Source organism: Xenopus tropicalis, chromosome 1 (assembly GCF_000004195.4).
Source record: "Xenopus tropicalis strain Nigerian chromosome 1, UCB_Xtro_10.0, whole genome shotgun sequence".
NCBI lineage: Eukaryota > Metazoa > Chordata > Amphibia > Anura > Pipidae > Xenopus > Xenopus tropicalis.
This window is the reverse complement of record NC_030677.2, coordinates 94,768,502-94,787,498: the sequence shown is the minus strand read 5'-3', so window position 1 is coordinate 94,787,498 and position 18,997 is coordinate 94,768,502.

The window sequence follows — 18,997 nt, the reverse complement described above, 5'->3', positions numbered from 1 at the left end:
CAAACAAGATTTTTTTTCTGTTGGCGGGCTTTCCCAACTGCCTAGGAGCCATTGACTGTACCCATATCTGCTTGCACCACCTAGGGACAGAAGGAGGAGAAATTTGGTAACCGGAAGCACTCTCACTCCCTCAATTTCCAGGTGGTGTGTGATTCTCACCTGCAGATTATGAGTATTCGGTCAGGGTTCCCTGGAAGTTGCCATGACTCCTATATCTTGCCCAGTCCTATATCTTGCCCAGTCAGCTCTCTACCGCAAGTTCACTGAGGGAAGGATGCCAGAGGGTTGGCTTGTGGGTAAGTAATTTCTGTAGTTACACTTTTTATTTTTTTAAAATTCCTAATAAGCACTCCCCCCCCATTCAGATTATTTACTAATGGATGATGGAAAATTAATTTTTAACAATCCTTCCCAGTCATTACATATACAGGTATGGGACCTGTTATCCAGATTGCTTGGGACCTGGGGTTTTCTGAATAAGGAATCTTTCCGTAATTTGGATCTCCGTAACTTCTGCTAAAAATCATTTAAATATTGAACAAACCCAATATGCTTTTTTTGCATCCAATAAGGATTAATTAGATATTAGTTGGGATCAAGTAAAAGACACTGTGTTTAGAGAAAAAGGAAATAATTTTTAAAAATTAGAATTATTTGCTTATTATAGGGTCTATGGGAAATGGCCTTTCCGTAATTCTGAACTTTTTGTATAATGGGTTTTTGGATATGGGATTTCATACCTGTACAGTTATGGGATCCGTTATCCAAAAGACTCTAAATTATGGAAAGGCCATCTCCCATAGACTTCATTTTAATCAAATAATTCACTTTTTAAAAAAAAAAAAAAAAAAAAATTTCACTTTAATAATAAAACAATAGCTTTTTATCCTAACTAAGTTATAAAATCCCACTGGGTTTCTTTTATGCTGAAATTATTTTTTAGATTTAAGCTATGGTGTTCTAATTTACGGAAAGATCCTTTATCCGGAACACCCCAGGTCATGAGCATTCTGGATAATATACCACATTTATTCAGTCAGTTTAACATGATCATTACTTCAAACATATTAATAATAGTATTACGGTTACACATGAACGTCAATGTGTAATTTTTACCCCTTTTTTTTAACATCTTTTTTCACAGTATAATATTTATTGTCTTTATAGGAGACACAGGATATGGGATTCATCCATGGTTGATGACACCTGTGCGTTTTTTCAGACACCAGCAGAGATACGTAGATACAATCAGACACACCGGAAAACACACAATGTAGTAGAGCAATGGTGTGTGGAAGTCGCGTTTCCGGTGTCTCTCTAGCACTGGTGGGAAGTTGCTCTACTCTCCTGCCAAGGTCTCAGACATCATTGTTGTTTGTGTGGTACTCCAAAATCTGGCAGTAAGACATGGGGTACCGAACAACATTGATGATGATCTGAGACCTGAGCTAGAGGGGTGCCTCACACTTTAGAAGTATATGAATTTTTTACATTGTTAAACTTTTACAGGTTCATGCAAGATTATTATTTCTCTTGCAGAATCTGGAAAGCTTGGCTGACTTGTTCCATTTTAAGTTTCACTTTAGAAGCTGATTCAACTCTAGGTTTTATCAAATAAATGTCTAGCCCAGCGATAATTTATGCCACTTTTGTATTCTGAATACTTTCTCCCTCTTGAAATAAAAAGATCTTTAGGATGATGTAACATGTGGAGATTAGTCGACTGCAGTTAAAGTTCAGGTACCGTGGATTACAGATGTCCCTTGAATGTCTTCCCACTGGCAACGCAGTGATTTCCTGTTAGGAAGGTATACGCACAGAGTTGTGTCTAGAAAAAGTCAGTCAAAGTTTACCTGTGCAGAAGAGAAAGTGGAATAAAAGCTAAAAAAGGCATATATCCATATAAAAGGGTATATATATTTCGTGTGACTTTGCCCAAAAAAGTGTGTGAGCATGTGTATATGTGTGAGTGTGTATATATGTGCTAAAGTGTGTAAATGAAGAAAAAATCATGGAAAAAATAAAAAGCTAACTTTATTAAAATGTGTATTGTGTATGTGTGCAAATGCAAAAATGTGTATTGTGTATGTGTGCAAATGCATGATAGTGTGTTAATTTTTTGTAAATGTGTAGTAATAAAAGGTTACTCACCATTTTCATGAGTAGTAGGGTCCTTGGCAGTGATGGGGGTCCCTGACTAATGTGGTCTAAGTCAAAGCAAGTGTGCAGACAGGTGCAGGGGGGCTTTAAGGGGAAGCACTAATAGCAGACATATTTCTGATTATGTCTGCAGTTAGAGGTCAGGTTATGTGACCATTGCACTACAGAACCAACTTGGAAGCCCCCTTGGCTCGTTGCATTAAATGAAAATGGCCACCTATGATCTAACACAAGGCCTTTTTCCAAAATTATCAAATAGGTATGTAACTTGAGATCTTTTTGTGAAAAAAAATCATTTCAAAAGGGGCAATTTTGTCTGGAGGGGAAAAAAAATTATTGAAAAAGTTGACTATAGCAAGGAATCATTCCTTTGCTTGTGATTTTTGTCTGCAATTTTAAAGAATACTCATTAACTAGTTTTCTAGTTAATATTATTTAAAGTATTATGTCTGTATGCATTTTTTTGTATGGACATAAAATAGACACAAAATTATAGGGTGCTGCAGTCAAGAGTAATTAGTATTTTTCATCTAACTTGTTAGGATTTTATTCAGCCACTATTTTTATTAATTATATAAACCTATTTTGTTAAAAGAAAACTTACCATCATAATATACAATGATGCTGTAAACGTGTGGTCTTCAAACCTATCAACCAACTGTTCCATCTCTAAAATTAAAAGAAAAGTCTTTAAAAAAAAAAAAGCTTTTATAAATTTATTTTTAACTAAAATTGTAATTTAAAACCCAATAAAAATACCTTCAAAAAGAACTGGAGACAATTCAGACTCAAATGTTACTGCTAAAAAGGCTGCAGCTTCTGACTGCTGCTGCTGCTCCTGCTGATGCTGACTTTCTGAAAACAGATGATGCATTTTTATTTTATTTGTAGTGGTTTTTTAAAATGTATGCTATAAAAAGCTATATAGTATGCTGGCTATTAAAAAGAGAAAATAACTAATTGTAAGGAACACCTGCAAGCACAATGCTACAAAAAGGGTGAAAGCACATTGGAAGTACTGATGCCCTCCTGTGAGCGTGTTCATTATGCCCATGCATGTGCCTTATAAAGTAACTATGCATATTAAAGAGTCATGATTTAATATATTTTTTGTTTTTGTATGACACATGGCATACACACAATAACTCTGTTTACAGAGTTATTATATCACTCTACCATTTACTTTTTTGGCTGGGGGGGATATCACTCCAACTTGCAGCGGAGCAGTAAAGTGTGACTGTAGCTTATCAGTGCAAAGGTCACTGGCAACCTGGGAAATGAAGAATATGGCTAGCCCTATGTGAAATTTCAAAAGTAAATAAAAACATAATCTGTTTGATTTTTCAGAAAAAAACGGAATTCAATGCAGGATTCTGCTGTAAATACTCTATTAACTGATGAGTTTTATTAAGAAACCATGACAGTATACCTTTAAGCTTGTACACTTATCTCAGTCGAACAACATGACTGTCCTGAATAGGAGCTACATTTGTTGTGTACTTTGGAAATAATGTTACAATACGCATATCTAAAAAAAAAAAAGAGATTTTTAATTCACTCACCAGTTACATCAGTATCATAATGTGGATCTTCAATTCCAGATATTGTAATATCACCAATAACTTGCATCATGTCTTCTTCAAATGCAAGCAAATGAAGCTTCATTGGTGGTCCACCTCCAGTGCCCCGTGCATGTTGACGGTGTTCCGATACCTTCAAAATCCAAATGTAGGAATTACAGCATGCACTCATCGGACTCCATAGTAGTGGTTTAAAATTTCAAAAAGCTTTATTCAGTGATAAAAATCTGACTCGTTTCATGTGTTCCCACACATATTCATAGGTACTGGTGTTCCGATACCTTTGCTCAAATTCTCCTGTTTATATCAGAAACCCTACAGGCACACAGCTGCTTGTTTTGCACTATACAACTAACTGAATTCACAGCAGAAACAATATCTATTGTTTTCTTATGCTGTATGGAGGTTTGTTGCATTCTTGCTCCATAAATACAAGGCCAGTATTTTTTAACATTTCTGACTAATGCCATGTTTTCCTCAAAAGAAAACATGGCATTACGCCCTTTTGTGGCATATTTTTCATATCTCCCCCTCCCACATGCTGTCCTCAACACACTGCTCTAAACATAATTAACTTTTTCCTGACCCTCCAGCCCTCCCCACAGGTGCTCCCCCAGCCCCCCCATGGTTGCCACTACTGACCTCCCCACCTGTGCCCTACCCGATCTCCCAACAATCCCCCCCCAGCTCTTCCTAATAGTTCTTCTCTAGCCCTGCTTGGTTCCCCCTCAGCCCTCCCTATATGTCCCCCAACAGCCCTCCTCATGGCTCTCCTAACTTGTCCTGCCCTATGTCCTCTCCCCTATACTCCTCAAAACCATCACCCCTACTATGTTCCTGCTTTGACCACAAATCAGGCTCAGACTGTAATCACCCATATTGTTCACCAGTTAACACCTCAAGCAGAATGTAGGAGCAGTGTCACTGAATGTACTGCCTGTCCCATGCTCCATACTCTGCCTGTCCTATGCTGCCTGTGGGAGGTGAACCTGGCAGGGGTTTGTTCTTGGTGTTTGTTAGCATTTGGAAATAGTTATTATATACCCTAAGGTGTGTAATTATATGCTGGGGGTTGCTGTGCTAACCACAGGGGAGGACTAGGCATATGGATTTAAGGGTGTCTTCAAATTATATAATATAATTCTTTTCACATACGCAAGATAACAAAATGTTTTATGGCAGGCGGAAAAAATTTCCAAACAATATAATACAACTAAGATCCTTTATTTGTTTTGATTGAAACAAGAGTCTCTTAAAAATCCATAGTCTTGTGACTTTTCGAATAATAACTCCATACTAAGCATGTAAGTGTTTGCGCTGGATCAGATTGCAATTCTGCAGATAAAAGCTCGCTTGCAGTTGTTGTTTTTTAGGGCAGAAAAACGCACTGCGCGTAATTTTTTACGTGCACATGGGCAGTCATGTGACGCATAAGACTAGGATATGCACACAACCAGCAGAGAGTTGACACAGAGCAGCTAGGGAGCATAACCAGAGATCTGCTTCAACTCAGACACCATTCTACCATGTCAGGTGTGTCAAGTTTTAGCCGGGCACAGCTTAGATATTTTGTAAAGTTCCTGCTAGTAAACAGATATGATAGCCTGCTGCTGGGAACACCCGGCATCCAAACTAAGAAGAGGGCGATTATGCTGAGGCTGCGATGGAGGCTTATGCTTAGATTTGCTATACGGATGCCTCTGAGCATTATTCAGCGAGTATGGTCTGACGTCCTGACCTAGTCGGCAAAATACAGTGGAGCGTGGACGAGCAAAATGGTGAGTATATGGATGCATAACTTGATCTTTAGAAGGTGTGTTACTCAATTAAACAAATTCTCCTTTTGCACCTTAGGACCGAAAGTAAATCTGTAGTCGGACGCCACTAACATATATCTTAATTTAAACAGTTTGCCCTGTGCGCATCTTTCTTGCTAAACTCCTATTGGTTCTCATCTGTACTATGTCAGATAAGGGATTAGGAAATCATGAATTTGATCATTTGCTTCTTTATGTTGTTTTTTTCACTAAGGCCTAGTCATCTCTCAAACTTTCCATTTGATCTGTAGTTATTTTTGTCTTTAAAGGTGGCCATACACCTTACAATAGCGATCATTCCTGAGACCATTGGTCGCAGAAAATATTGTTCGTTCCCTCCACTGACGTTCAGGGCTGAACCGTCAGATATGGAGATAGAAACAATAGGGATTCTACCTTCACTTGACGATTCAGCCCTAAACACAGATTTTGCACAGGCTTTTCCAACGGCGCCCAAGCAAAATCTTTCATCCCACAGTGTTGCCAAAACAGATGATATCCAACGTCCTGTGATATTGGTTGTCTCGTTGATCTGCCATACATCCACCAAATATTGTACGAAAATAGTTTTCATACCATGATAATGGTGCGTGTATGGCCAGCTGAGGCTGTTTTTTTTTATATTTTTAAGACAAATATTGTGAATAAAACCATATTATTTGGATATCAAATGTCTCTTCTTTTTTTTAATACTTTAACATTTGAAACAATGGCAGCATCACTCCCCATGGGCACTATTGGAGCCTGTCTATTGGAACTCCCTAACAGCATCCCCTTCTGCTCTCTTCCAGCCCTTTTTGACACTTCTCCCTGCTTCAGTAACTTAACTTAAGACAACAAATCATGAGGGTTTATCCATGATACAAAGTGCCCAACCCATAGGCCAAATTGGCTGCCATGTGTAAAGGTCCGCCCACTGACCACAGCAGAGGCGGATACCTTGCCTTAGTTGAAAACCCACCCTCAGGTCCACCAACGGGTCCAGCCACTTCCCAGCAGTGGGCTATGCACCTGTTGGTTGTAGTGTACACATATAGGCCAACACCCATTCCTGTCATGCTTGCAGGATGTCCCATTGTCTTAAAGGAGAAGGAAAGTAATTTTGGCATTTTACTGCCAATAGATTTTCCACATTAGTGCCATCTAGAATGTTATATTTATTCAACAAAAAGCTTTATCATATCTGAGTAAAGAACCCTAGAAGCATTATCTGTTTGTTTAAGATTGCAGCTACCATTTTAGCTTGGTCTTCATAGCTTCCTGCTTACAGCCTAGCCGTAGGAAAGGAGAGGAAAGAACTGGGCAGACTCTGGCCCCGGGAATGAAGGATTTTTCTGAGAGAGGAAGTCAGACAAACAAAGAACATGTCTACAAAAATTGGTGTGACCACCAATGACAGGGCCCGGAGTTGATTAAAGGGGGCCCGAGCTACTAAGTAAACTGTAGCATAGTCAAATTTGTGACTCTTTGTAGATTGTAAACCTTATGGGACATGAATCTCTTTCCTACTGTATCTTATAACACATGGCACATAATATCTGTGTGTATTCAAAATTATTCATTTTTTTATTATAATACGTGTCCTCTCTGTGAGTACTTTTTTACACTGAAATGACGTACACTGTTGTGTGTCCATGAGGCCTTTTATAAATATAATTATACATGCATATTACAAAATAAAAAAAACCTCTTACTTTCTATAATGCACTAAAATAAAAAACAGCTCAAAAACAAAACAGGATCAAAATTAACAAAAGGATCATAATTAAAAAAAGCAAAACTTCAAAAACCAGCTAAAATTGTCAACATAGAAGAAAAAGCCACATTACAAACACGGCAGTAATAGAACACGCATGTGCTACAAATAATACACAGATTACATTTATGCCTTTGCGGTCATCGCTTAAAAAAAACCGCAGTATACACGACGGTTTTACGTAATGCAGAAGTTAACCCCAGTACATAACTACGCCGATTTTTACACCACGAATGACGGCGTCAATTTCTGTGTTATAACACTGTTTTTTACATACTTTAATAAATATGCACCTTAAAGTAAGAGTCACTGCTCACACACCTGTGTATCGCTGGTGATGGACAGTATGATAGCCCAGGACACTGTGCAAAATACTGCATACATCCAACGATAGAGCTTTTAAAAAAAATTCTACAATTTGAAAGTTTACAAATTCAGAAACAGACAAAAACAGACAAAAATGAGGAGTACTGAAAAAAGAGCCTTTTAGCAAATGAAAAAAACTCATAAAAGAAGGATTTGATGTGCAGGTAGTGGCATTAGACAGGCAAAAAAAAACTTGTTGCATGCCAGCCAGAGAATACTGAGCAAGCCACTAAATACAGCCACTTTTAAATCATTTCTGGTAGTCTGCCCAGACATGTGGTGTTGAGAGAAAAGTGCAATTCTGCTCTAAATCACATCCAAGCCTGCAGCTTTGTCCCACAATAGAAATATGAATCAAAAACAGGGAACTATTGAAGGCAGAAGGTCAGCACTTGATTTTGAAAAAAAAAGATTTTTATATGTGCCCAAAATGGAAGACTTAGGGGCACATTTACTTACTCACGAACGGGCCGAATGCGTCCGATTGCGTTTTTTTCATAATGATCGGTATTTGGCGATTTTTCGGAAAATTGTTGTGACTTTTTCGTTGCCATTCCGAATGTTGCGCAAAATCTGCCGATTTTTTCGTAGCGTTACTACTTGCGCGAAAAGTCGCGACTTTTTCGTAGCCTTTGCGCCGAGTACGAAAGATTCGGATTCATTCAAGCTTCAGTATGGTGACTTTTCTTGGGCCAGGTTGGAGCTGCAGGGTGCCATTGAGTCCTATGGGAGGCTTCCAAAATCATGCTAAGTCTGAATTTTTCGCCCGCCGCTTACGGGCGGTCAATACGAAAAAGTCGCGACAAGATACGAGCGCATCGTAATGGCTACGAAAAACTCACGTTTTTTCGCGCAAATCGTATTGGTAACGAAAAAGTTGCGACAATTTCCGAGAAGTCGTAAAGGCGCCGAAAAAATCGCAAAAAATACGAAAAAGTTGCAAAATGTTCATTTCCAATCGGAATTTTTCCAATTCGGATTCGTGGGTTAATAAATGTGCCCCTTAGATTGCAAAACTATCTATGAACCAACAAAAAAAATTGCTTAATTTTTAATTGATTCAAGATGTCACATTTTAACAAATAACATAATGGAAATATGTTCTGCAGTTATCTTGCATTGAAGCCTACAGTTTACACTGCAAATATGAATTAAAAGAAACAAAACAACTTCCTTAATTTTTGCGAACTGTTGTGAACAGGTAATAAAATGTTTTATATTCATTGTTTTCAATGCACACTTGAGTTTTTGCACCGAGTTTGAGGATTTATCTCTTTCCCTTTATCCTTCTCTCACTTAGGTTTTTAGGTCTTTAAAAATATTTACGTTAATGTATATAATTTTAATCAAACAAAACAAAATAAAGCATTATTTTTAACATGTATGAATGGATGCATAGATGTGTCTTGGATAAATTTTCTTGTTATTTTAGTAGATATAAAAATAGGGACAGGTTAGAATTGTTTGGATCTATGGGGCAGATTTATCAAAACATGAGAAAAGAGGTCACCATGGAAAAATTCACCTGCTTTCTATTCATTCCTATGGGATTTTTAAAAGTGTATTTATTAAGTGGTAAATTCTAACTTTCACCCATTGATAAATATGCTTCTAAAAACCCCATAGGAATGAATGGGTAGTTGGTGAGTTTTTCTGTGGTGAGTTCAAATCTCACATTTTGATAAATCTGCCCGTATGTGTAGCTCGGCTGAATGGATGTAGTAAGGATGGGGCCCTGATGTGAGCCGTGCCTCCTGACACTCCATACTTTGTGTGCCTAAATGCACAAGGTAGGGGCAGACACCTACGTGCCAATTCCTGCCTGCCTCTATTGAATCATGTACTGTCTACTGCAGGCCGGAACTTAGGGGAATACAGGCAGAAAGGATATGTACCCACCACACCACCATTGAGATATAGGCAAATGTCTTGATGAGAGTTGGTTGTTTTTGTAAATTACACTGAAATTACACTGTAAAATTTACTGATCAATTATACAGATTTATAATTAGACATAGTTTGTATATAAATCTAAGGATTTACAGTGCAGAGGATGTGAGGAGATTCTACCCGATGGTTATGAGAAAAGGCTGTGTAAGGACTGTCTGACTCTAGTGGCACAGAAGCAGAATGTGGATGCAGATTTACCTACATGTACATGGATTAAAGACTTTATTAAGTCCATTATGCAAGAGATGTTGTCTCTGTCACGGAACAGCTCTGTTAGTGTGGCAGATGCATCTAGATCACCTATTGAAACACTTTTAGTCTCACCGGTGCAGTCAGAGGACGGTTTATCCTCTGAGATGGAAGAAACTTTAGTCGTATTTTCACCTGATAACCCTGCAAAGCTTGTTAGGCGTGTTAAATGTACTATGGATGCTTTAGAAGGTACTGAGCCACAAACATCTGCTCAATCCGCTAAATGATCAAAGGCTTTTCCCATTCACCCTATCATGGAAGACCTCATGAAGAGGGAGTGGAAGGATAACAAAGAGGCATAAGTTGTTATTTCCAATTCAGGAAGAAAAGTCTCTAACATGGGAGTCAACGCCTAAGGATGATATTGCCATTGCTAGGCTTTCAAAAAAGACCCTAATTCCTGTGGAAGATGGTTCTAGCTTGAAGGATCCAATGGAACGCAAAGTGGAGTGCTTTCTTAGACGATCTTATACTACAGCTATGGCATTGTGTAAGCCAGCTCTGGCAGCCTCAGGGGTTGCTCGCTCTGCTAGGTTCTGGCTTAAGCAATTGGGTGAAGATATAACCAACAGAGTTTCCAGAGAAGATCTGTCTGATTTGCTAGCTAAAATCAATATAGCGCTAGACATCCTTTGTGACGCTTCTCTATAGGAAATTAAGCTATCGGCTAAAGCCATGGCTTTATCCACGGCTGCTAGAAGAGCTGTATGGTTGAGAACCTGGTCAGCTGATGTTGCTTCAAAAAATAGTCTTTGTACTATGGCGTTTGAACCTGGCCATTTATTTGGCTCTGAGCTTGATAAACTACTTAAATCATTGTCGGGCGCCAAGAACAAACGTTTGCCTCAAGACAATGTGAAGAAAAGTAGGAATTCTTTTTTTAGGGCCAGAAGATCTCCTAGACAGACATCACCTTCAAGAAGGGATAAAAGGAAGTTAGATACGGACTCCTTTCGTCCCTTTAAGAGAAGCTTTACCTTCAACAAGGGAGGTGATAAATCCTCCTCCCAGAAAAAGAAGTCGCCCTTCTGACGCCAGAAGTTATCTTCCTGTGGGAGGAAGACTACATTTTTTTTCTGCCAGAATGAGAAGCAGCTATAACAGACAGCTGGGTTCACCAGCTTATAAGAGACGGTTATCGAATAGAGTTTCATCGGATTCCACCTCAAAAGTTTGTCCTCAACCCCTTGGCTCAGTCCAGAAGACAATTGGCTCTAGAAGAGGCTATCGAAGGATTCATCTGTTCCAAAGTACTTTAACCAGTTCCTCCTTCAGAGGTTTATCAGGGCACCTATTCAAAGCTTTTTTTAGTACCCAAACCAAACGGTTCCTTCAGGACCATAATAGACTTATGGTTTGTCAACCAGTTTATTCAGAAAAAGACCTTTCGTATGGTGACCATCAGATCGGTCATGAATATAGTATATTAGGGAGACTACATGGTTTCTTTGGATCTCAGAGATGCCTACTTACATGTACCCATTTTTCAGCCTCACAGGAAATTTCTTTGAATAGCTGTGGTAATCAGGGGCTGTCTTCACTTACAGTTCAGAGTCCTACCCTTCGGGATAACGACAGCTCCCTGAGTCTTTACCAAGCTAGTAGTCTCTGTAGTAGCGATCCTGAGGAGAGAAGGGATAACTGTAGTCCCTTACCTGGACGATTGGTTAATTTCAGCAGTGTCAGCCACACTTCTAAAGAAACAGACACAGACCTTAGACTTACTCCAGCTTCTAGGTTGGATTATAAACTGAGAGAAGTCGACCATTCAATCCAGTTTCTAGGATTTGTCAGCAACTCTGCAGAGATGAAAGTGTACTTACCAGAGGACAGAGTGGCCAGGTTGATGAATTCGGTGCGGGGTGTGATAGAACATCCACAGTCATCTCTACAAGAAGCGATGAGGGTCTTGGGTCTGATGATTTCAGCCATAGATGCTGTGCCTTGAGAAAAGTTCTACATGTGGCCCTTGCAGACAGAAGTCTTGATGAGATGGGATCGGCAACTATCCTCTCTAGAGAGCAAGATTATTCTCAGCAGGGAAACGAAAATCCATCTAGATTGGTGGCTTCAGAGGAACAATGTTGCAAGAGGATTGACATTTCAACAAGTACAATGGACTGTTCTTACCATGGATGCCTCAAAGACAGGTTGGGGGGCTCATTTGAACAAGATGACAGCCCAGGGCCTTTGGAATCCCATGGAAAGCTTGATGTCTTCAAACTTCAGGGAGCTGAGGGCAGTCTTCATGGCTATTCAGGCCTTTCAACATCACCTAAAGGGTACTCATCTGAAGGTTTTGTCCGACAACTCCACAACAGTTGCATATATAAACAAACAGGGAGGTTCCAGAGCACCGATCCTGAGTCAGGAGGTCTACAGGATTCTATCTTGGGCCTTGCACATAAAAGGAGACGACAACAGTCTGGCAGATTGTCTAAGCAGGAGGCTGATGGTTCCAGGGGAATGGTCGCTGGACCTCAGGATATTCCAGAAACTCACAGATCTGTGGGGGACTCCGGCAACAGATCTGGTGGCAACCAGGGAGAATCGCAAAGTACAGATATTTTGCTCCCTCAACAAGTGAGATCATCCAGATTATTTGGATGCCATGTCCTTCAGGTGGAGGTTTCCTCTGGTATACATATTTCCACCAGTACCGATGATTCCCAGAGTAATCCAGAAAATAAGAATGGAACAAATGAATACCATTCTAATAGCCCCCTTCTGGCCCAAAAGAAGCTGGTTTGCACTTCTCATGAGGATGTCCAGGAGGAAGTTCTGGATCCTTCCTCAATTTCCTGCATTGTTGACTCAGGGACATCTGTGTTGCCAGAATCTTGCAAGACTTCAGCTAACAGCTTGGAGACTGATAGATTCATTTTAACAGATCAAGGTTTGTCTCCTGAAGTTGTTGAGATCCTCATTCACTACAGAAAGCAGTCCACCAATAAAGTCTACACCAAAGTTTGGAGGGTTTTCAGGTGTTACAGTCGTCAGATCGTCCACAGACAGCCACCAATTAGGTCAATACTGAAATTCCTACAGGAAGGCTTCTCAAAGTCCAGATTTCGGCTTTTTTGGATAAACCCATATCTTCGTTACCTCTAGTCAAAAGGTTCCTGAAGGCCATATCTAAGATCCGCCCTATGTCCTTGTCCTACGTGGGATCTTTCATTAGTTTTAAATAAGCTATGTGAGTCCCCTTATGAACCTCTCCAGGATTGTTCCATGAAATGTCTTTCCTTTAAAGCTCTGTTCTTAGTAGCTATTTCATCGGCCAAACGTATTGGAGAACTCCAAGCCTTGTCATCCAGGGGACCATATATCTCCTTTCTACCGGATTGAGTAGTATTAAGAACTCTTCCCAACTTCAGACCGAAGGTGGCAACGTCTGCTAACATTAATCAAGAGATTGTGCTTCCATATGCCAATCAGGAGTCTCAAGCCCAAGATAATCAACTCCTTTTGCTGGATGTTGGTAGAGTTCTAAAGTTTTATCTTGAACAGACTAAAGCATTTAAAAAGGAGGAGAATTTATTCATCAGCTTTTCAGGGAAGAACAGGGGTCTAAAAGTCTCCAGACCTTCTATTGCTAGGTGGATCAAGGAAACTATACAGATGGCTTATATCAAGGATAATCTTGTACCACCATTCAAGATAAAAGCTCACTCTACAAGAAGAATTTCAGCCTCCTGGGCAGAGATGGCAGGAGTTTCTATAGATAACATTTGCCATGCAGCCACCTGGAGTAATCCAAATACCTTTGTTCTGCACTACAGAGTGGACATCCTAGCCTCCCAGGAAGCTTCCTATGGCAGTAGCATAATCCAGAGTGCGGTGTTACCTTAAGAACCATCCTAATTACTCGCTATCTCTCATGATTGCTGCCGCAGGGGACGTAAGGGAATGAGTAAATTTATTCTCACCGTAATTTACATTCCCTTAGTCCCCTTGGCAGCAAGAATTAAACCCTCCCATTAAAATATTTGAAGCATTATTATATTGTGTTACTTGTTATTAAACTAACTGGTGCTTAAAGGTAACTCCTACTTATAGGTGGGGTTTTATATTGTTATTAACTCTTTATTCTCTTGTCCTACGTGTCAGGGGAAAAAAATATACCTCATGATTGCTGCCGAGGGGATTAAAGGAAATGTAAATTACGGTGAGTATAAATGTACTCATTTTCTAAAGGACATTTTTTTATTTTGAATTTTAAGGTAAAACTGTCAACCTAAAATCAAATAATGCTGTAGCACTATAAACAGAAACTTTATTTTTTTTGTATTTTTTTCCATTTTTAGTCTGGCCAATTCAAAATATATATTTGATACTATATTTTGATGCTAAAATGAAATGTTACATAAAATATATTTGTTATAAGTAGTGATTCCATAAAACTATATGTACCTCCAACAGGCACAATGTAATGTTATGCCCACTTGGATGCTCCAGAAATAGAAGACCACCTAACATTATTAAGCATGTTTTTCCTAAGGACATATATTAAATAAAATAAAATCTTGGCTACTAGCCACAGCCCAGGACTTTAGGAATCTAAATGCCTTTGTGGAAAAGGTATTGAGTGGAAAATTTATGTCTCTCTATACAGACTGTGTTCAGCTAATATAACAGATTATTCTTATAGAGATCAATCATCAGCTCATCAGCTGGCATGGAAGCTTTGCAAGCATACAGTCACATTTCTACTAAGTCATCAACCACAGAAGCAAAAATTCATGAAACTGCTTCCCTAATGCAAAAAGGCAATAAGCATAGAAAAAAATTCCAAACCAGAATGTAAAGAAACACAGATTATTTTATAAGGAAAAAAAACCACTGGTTTCAACACATCAACAAGCTCACCAAAAGATTAAAAACACGATAATTTTGGATTATGTGTAACTACTAAAATAGACTTGTGTTTGCAAAAAATAATCCATGCTTCAATCCATCAAGTCCAGAAAGTTTATCTGATATGTCAAGAAATGACCAAGACAAATGTTTCCAACCACTTGAAATTAGTAAGGTTGATACAATAGAAGATTAATATGTAGACAAAGAATTGGATATAGCAATAGATTATATTATTAATAGCTTAGCTGCCCTTGTATGGGCCCCCCGACTAATATCTGGCCACATAAAAATGCCCATTGCAAGCTGAATAAACTGCAAGTCAAATATGTGTGGTAAATGCAATATCGTAACTCCTCAGTTCCGTATATTGAAAACAAGATTTCCCTAAAGAAATCTAAATAATGTTGTATTTCTATTTAAACAAAAGTGTCAAACTTCACTTAAATATATGTTTTTACAAAGTTCTTCCTAAATCTAATCTCACAATTGACATTGTAGCATCTTCTTTTTCACAAAGCATGAACCAATCTATGCAGCATACATAGGACACTAGGCACTGCAACATACAAATGTAATTAACATTTTTAAATCATGACTTGTTTTCTGTCTCACATATCCATTTAACTGGTTACATACCCATAAACCCTCCCATAAAAATGTAATTGCAATTAATTTATTAAGAAGCCAGTTTGTGATCCATACCACATTATTATTATATTCTTTAATAAGCTAGCAATTTTGGAACCTGTGGAAGCTACAGTATGAACGTAGAAAAAAAGTTTCTCTAGTTTAAGACCTTTTTTTTTTCAACTTGATATTTTATAGCATTTAGAGATGCCCAGTAGCTCCCCATCTTCTTTTCTGTTTATTCAAAGCACATGCTCTGTGCTGCTTTTAGTTACTGAGCTTGGTATAGTTAGTATACTCAAAATATACTGCATAAATAGAATATAGTATAAGTATAAGGCTGATTTGTAATTCATTCAGATTCACATTACAGTACAGATCTAAAGGGCAATCAGCATCAGAATTCAATTATCAGACCTGTAGAATCAGCTAATATGACAGACAAACCTCATTTTCTGCTTGATAATTTGCAACAACCCTAAGCTTAGCTTCTCAAAAGCTACTCAGAGCTCACTGAGCATGTGCACTGTCCCGGACAGTTCTAACAAGATCCATGATGTGGAGCTCCTGTGACAATTGTAAAGACCTATATCATTACTACAATAGAGATGCTAAAACTTTAAGCCAGTGCAGTCAGTTTGTTATATACAATATGGCATTTCTAGCCATATTCATTTTTTATGGTTTAGTTCTCCTTTAAGTATAATTAAACAAAGTTGTCAGAGTAAAAACATTCCCTCCAATATTACATGTAATTCCTACTCATGTAATTTCCTATTCTATAAGCAGAAAGATACCAAAACAGGAAATTTCATAACACTGCCATATATTGCAAAGTTACAACACATTTTTTTTGCTGTTAATACTTGCATTAACTGATTCATGAAATATGAATAACACAGTGTGCCATGTTTTGTTTGTTGTAAAATCTGTTAGAAAACACAGTGTATAAATTATCCAAGGCTGCTTCTGTCTTTGTTGTTCTTTTCAAGAGACCATTCAAAGCTGGACTTTTCTGTAATTTCCGAGAAACACTGTTAGTCACAAAAAAATCTCTCTGGGAAAGAACCCAATGCCACTTACATCTCATAACAGATACCAACTGTCTGTTGACAATCTCAATCCAGTTTCTATAAATTTATGAATGAGACACAATACAAACCCAAAATCTCTTTTTATGATACCTTTTCAGTATCATAAGAGCCTTGGATATTATGTTTGTACAAGAAATCTTCCAACCACTCTTATTTAACAGAATCTACCATCACAACATCACTAGGAAGGGCATTCAACAACCTCACTTCCCTCACTGTGAAAAACCACATGTTGCTTCAAATGAAAATTCTGTTCCTCTAATCTAAAGGGATGGCCTCTGTTTATCACCTGCATACTCAAGGTGAGGCCTCACCTGAGACCTATAAAGAGGCAAAATTATGTTTTCATCCCTTGTGTTACAGGTATGGGACCCCTTATCTGGAAACCCATTATCCAGAAAGTTCAGAATTACGGAAAGTGCATTTCCCATAGACTCCATTATAAGCAAATAATTTTAATTTTCTCTGTAATAATAAAGCAGTACCTTGTACTTGATCCTAATTAAGATATAAGTAATCCTTATTGGAGCCAAAACAATCCTGTTTAAATAATTTTTTTAGTAGACTTAAGGTAGGAGATCCGAATTATGAAAAGACCCCTTATCCGGAAAACCCCAGGTCCCGAGCATTCTGGATAATGAGTCCCATACCTGTACACTTTTTTATGCAAGACAGCACTTTATTTGCTTTAGTAGCCACTGAATAACATTGCCTGGAATTAGACCACTTGTTATCTACAAATATACACAGATCCTTCTAAATTAAGTATACCCCTAACACCTATTTAGTGTGTAACTCGCATTTAAATTATTTCTACCAAAGTGCATAACTTTCCACTTTTCAACATTGAACCTCATTTTCCATTTTGCTGCCCAGTTTTCCAATTTTGTGAAATCGCTCTGCAAAGGGGCAGCATCCTGCATGGAACTTAATAAACAAGTTAAAAAGCAAGGGAGGGACCAAGGACAGACCCCTGCGTTACTCCACTAACAACACTGGTCCAATTAGAAAATGTTCCATTTACCACCACTCTGTAATCTATCCTTCAGCCAGTTCTCTATCCAATTACAAATATTATGTTTCAGGCCAATTTTCCTCAATTTAATCATTAACTTTCTGTGCAGTACTGTATCCAATCCTTTAGCAAACTCCAAGCAGATGACATCCTCTGTCATTCCAGCATCGAGGTTCCTGCTCACCTCCTCATAAAAGGCAATTAAATTAGACTGACAAGATCTGTTACACATAAAATTAAGTTGTCACAAACTTGCAGTATTGTGGCTTGCAATGTATTCAAATATCTTATCTTAACAGGATCCCTTTTTGAATAACAGAACCACATTACACATTATAAAATACTAAGGGGCACATTCATCAAGTATGACTGGTCCGAATACAAAAAATTTGTATTTTTTTTTAAGGTTACAACTTTTGTGTATGTTCTGCGACTTTTTCGTACACAGACAAAAAGCGCGACAAAATCGCATTGAGTACAAAAGTTTCGGATTCATTCAAGCTTCGGTATCGTGACTTTCCTTTGCCCAGGTTGGAGCTGCAGAGTGCCATTGAGTCCTATGGGAGGCTTCCAAAATCATGCAGAAGGATCAAAGTCAGCAAGGTTTTCCTGCATTTTACGATCATTCAGATATGAAAAAAATCGTACTTTTCGGCCATTATATGATCAGATAGGATTTTTTTGTATTTTCAAATACGAATTTATCGTACTTTAAAAAGCATGATACTAAAAAATCATATTTGATACGATTTTTTTGTATCATGCTTTTTAAATGTATGAAAATCGTACTTTTATAAATCTGCCCCAAAGTGACTCTTAGGGGCTGATTTAACAAAGTTCGAATTTCGGACTTTAAAAAGTATGTTTGGGAAAAATTCGGATCAAATATGAAATTTCTGATGTGCGTTAATCGTGGTCGTACGAAAATATTGTAGTATGATCCAAAAGTTCCGAAATTTTCGTATCCAAATGATCATAAACACGAAAAACTTTCTGACTTTGAACCTTCAGTGCATGTTTTTGGAAGCCTCCCATAGAACTTAATGGCAACCTGCAGTTCAAACCTGGCCAAAGAAAAGTCACGATAACGAAGCTTTAATGAATCCAAGACTTTCGTACTCGGCACAACAAATACGATTTTGACACACAAATTGTCACAAAGTACAAAAAAGTCATGGAAATAAATGAAAAATCGCAGAAAATACCCCCTTAATGTAAGGGGGTTACTATTATACAGCATTCTGAATGTAAATATGTTGTAGTGATACATACAGCATTAATTCACTCAATTGCCTTAAACAGAGGGCTCATAATAACCATTCCAAAACTCAAACCCTTATTCCTGAATGGTCCATCATTATATATATATATATATATATATCATTGCATTCTGCAGGTCTGTATCAAAAAACTTAATTTATTGGTGAAAAATTAGTGATCCAACGTGTGTGACCTTCTTCAGGGACAGCAAACCAAACAGTGAATTGCACAAACCCTTAAAGGGGAACTATCATGAAAAT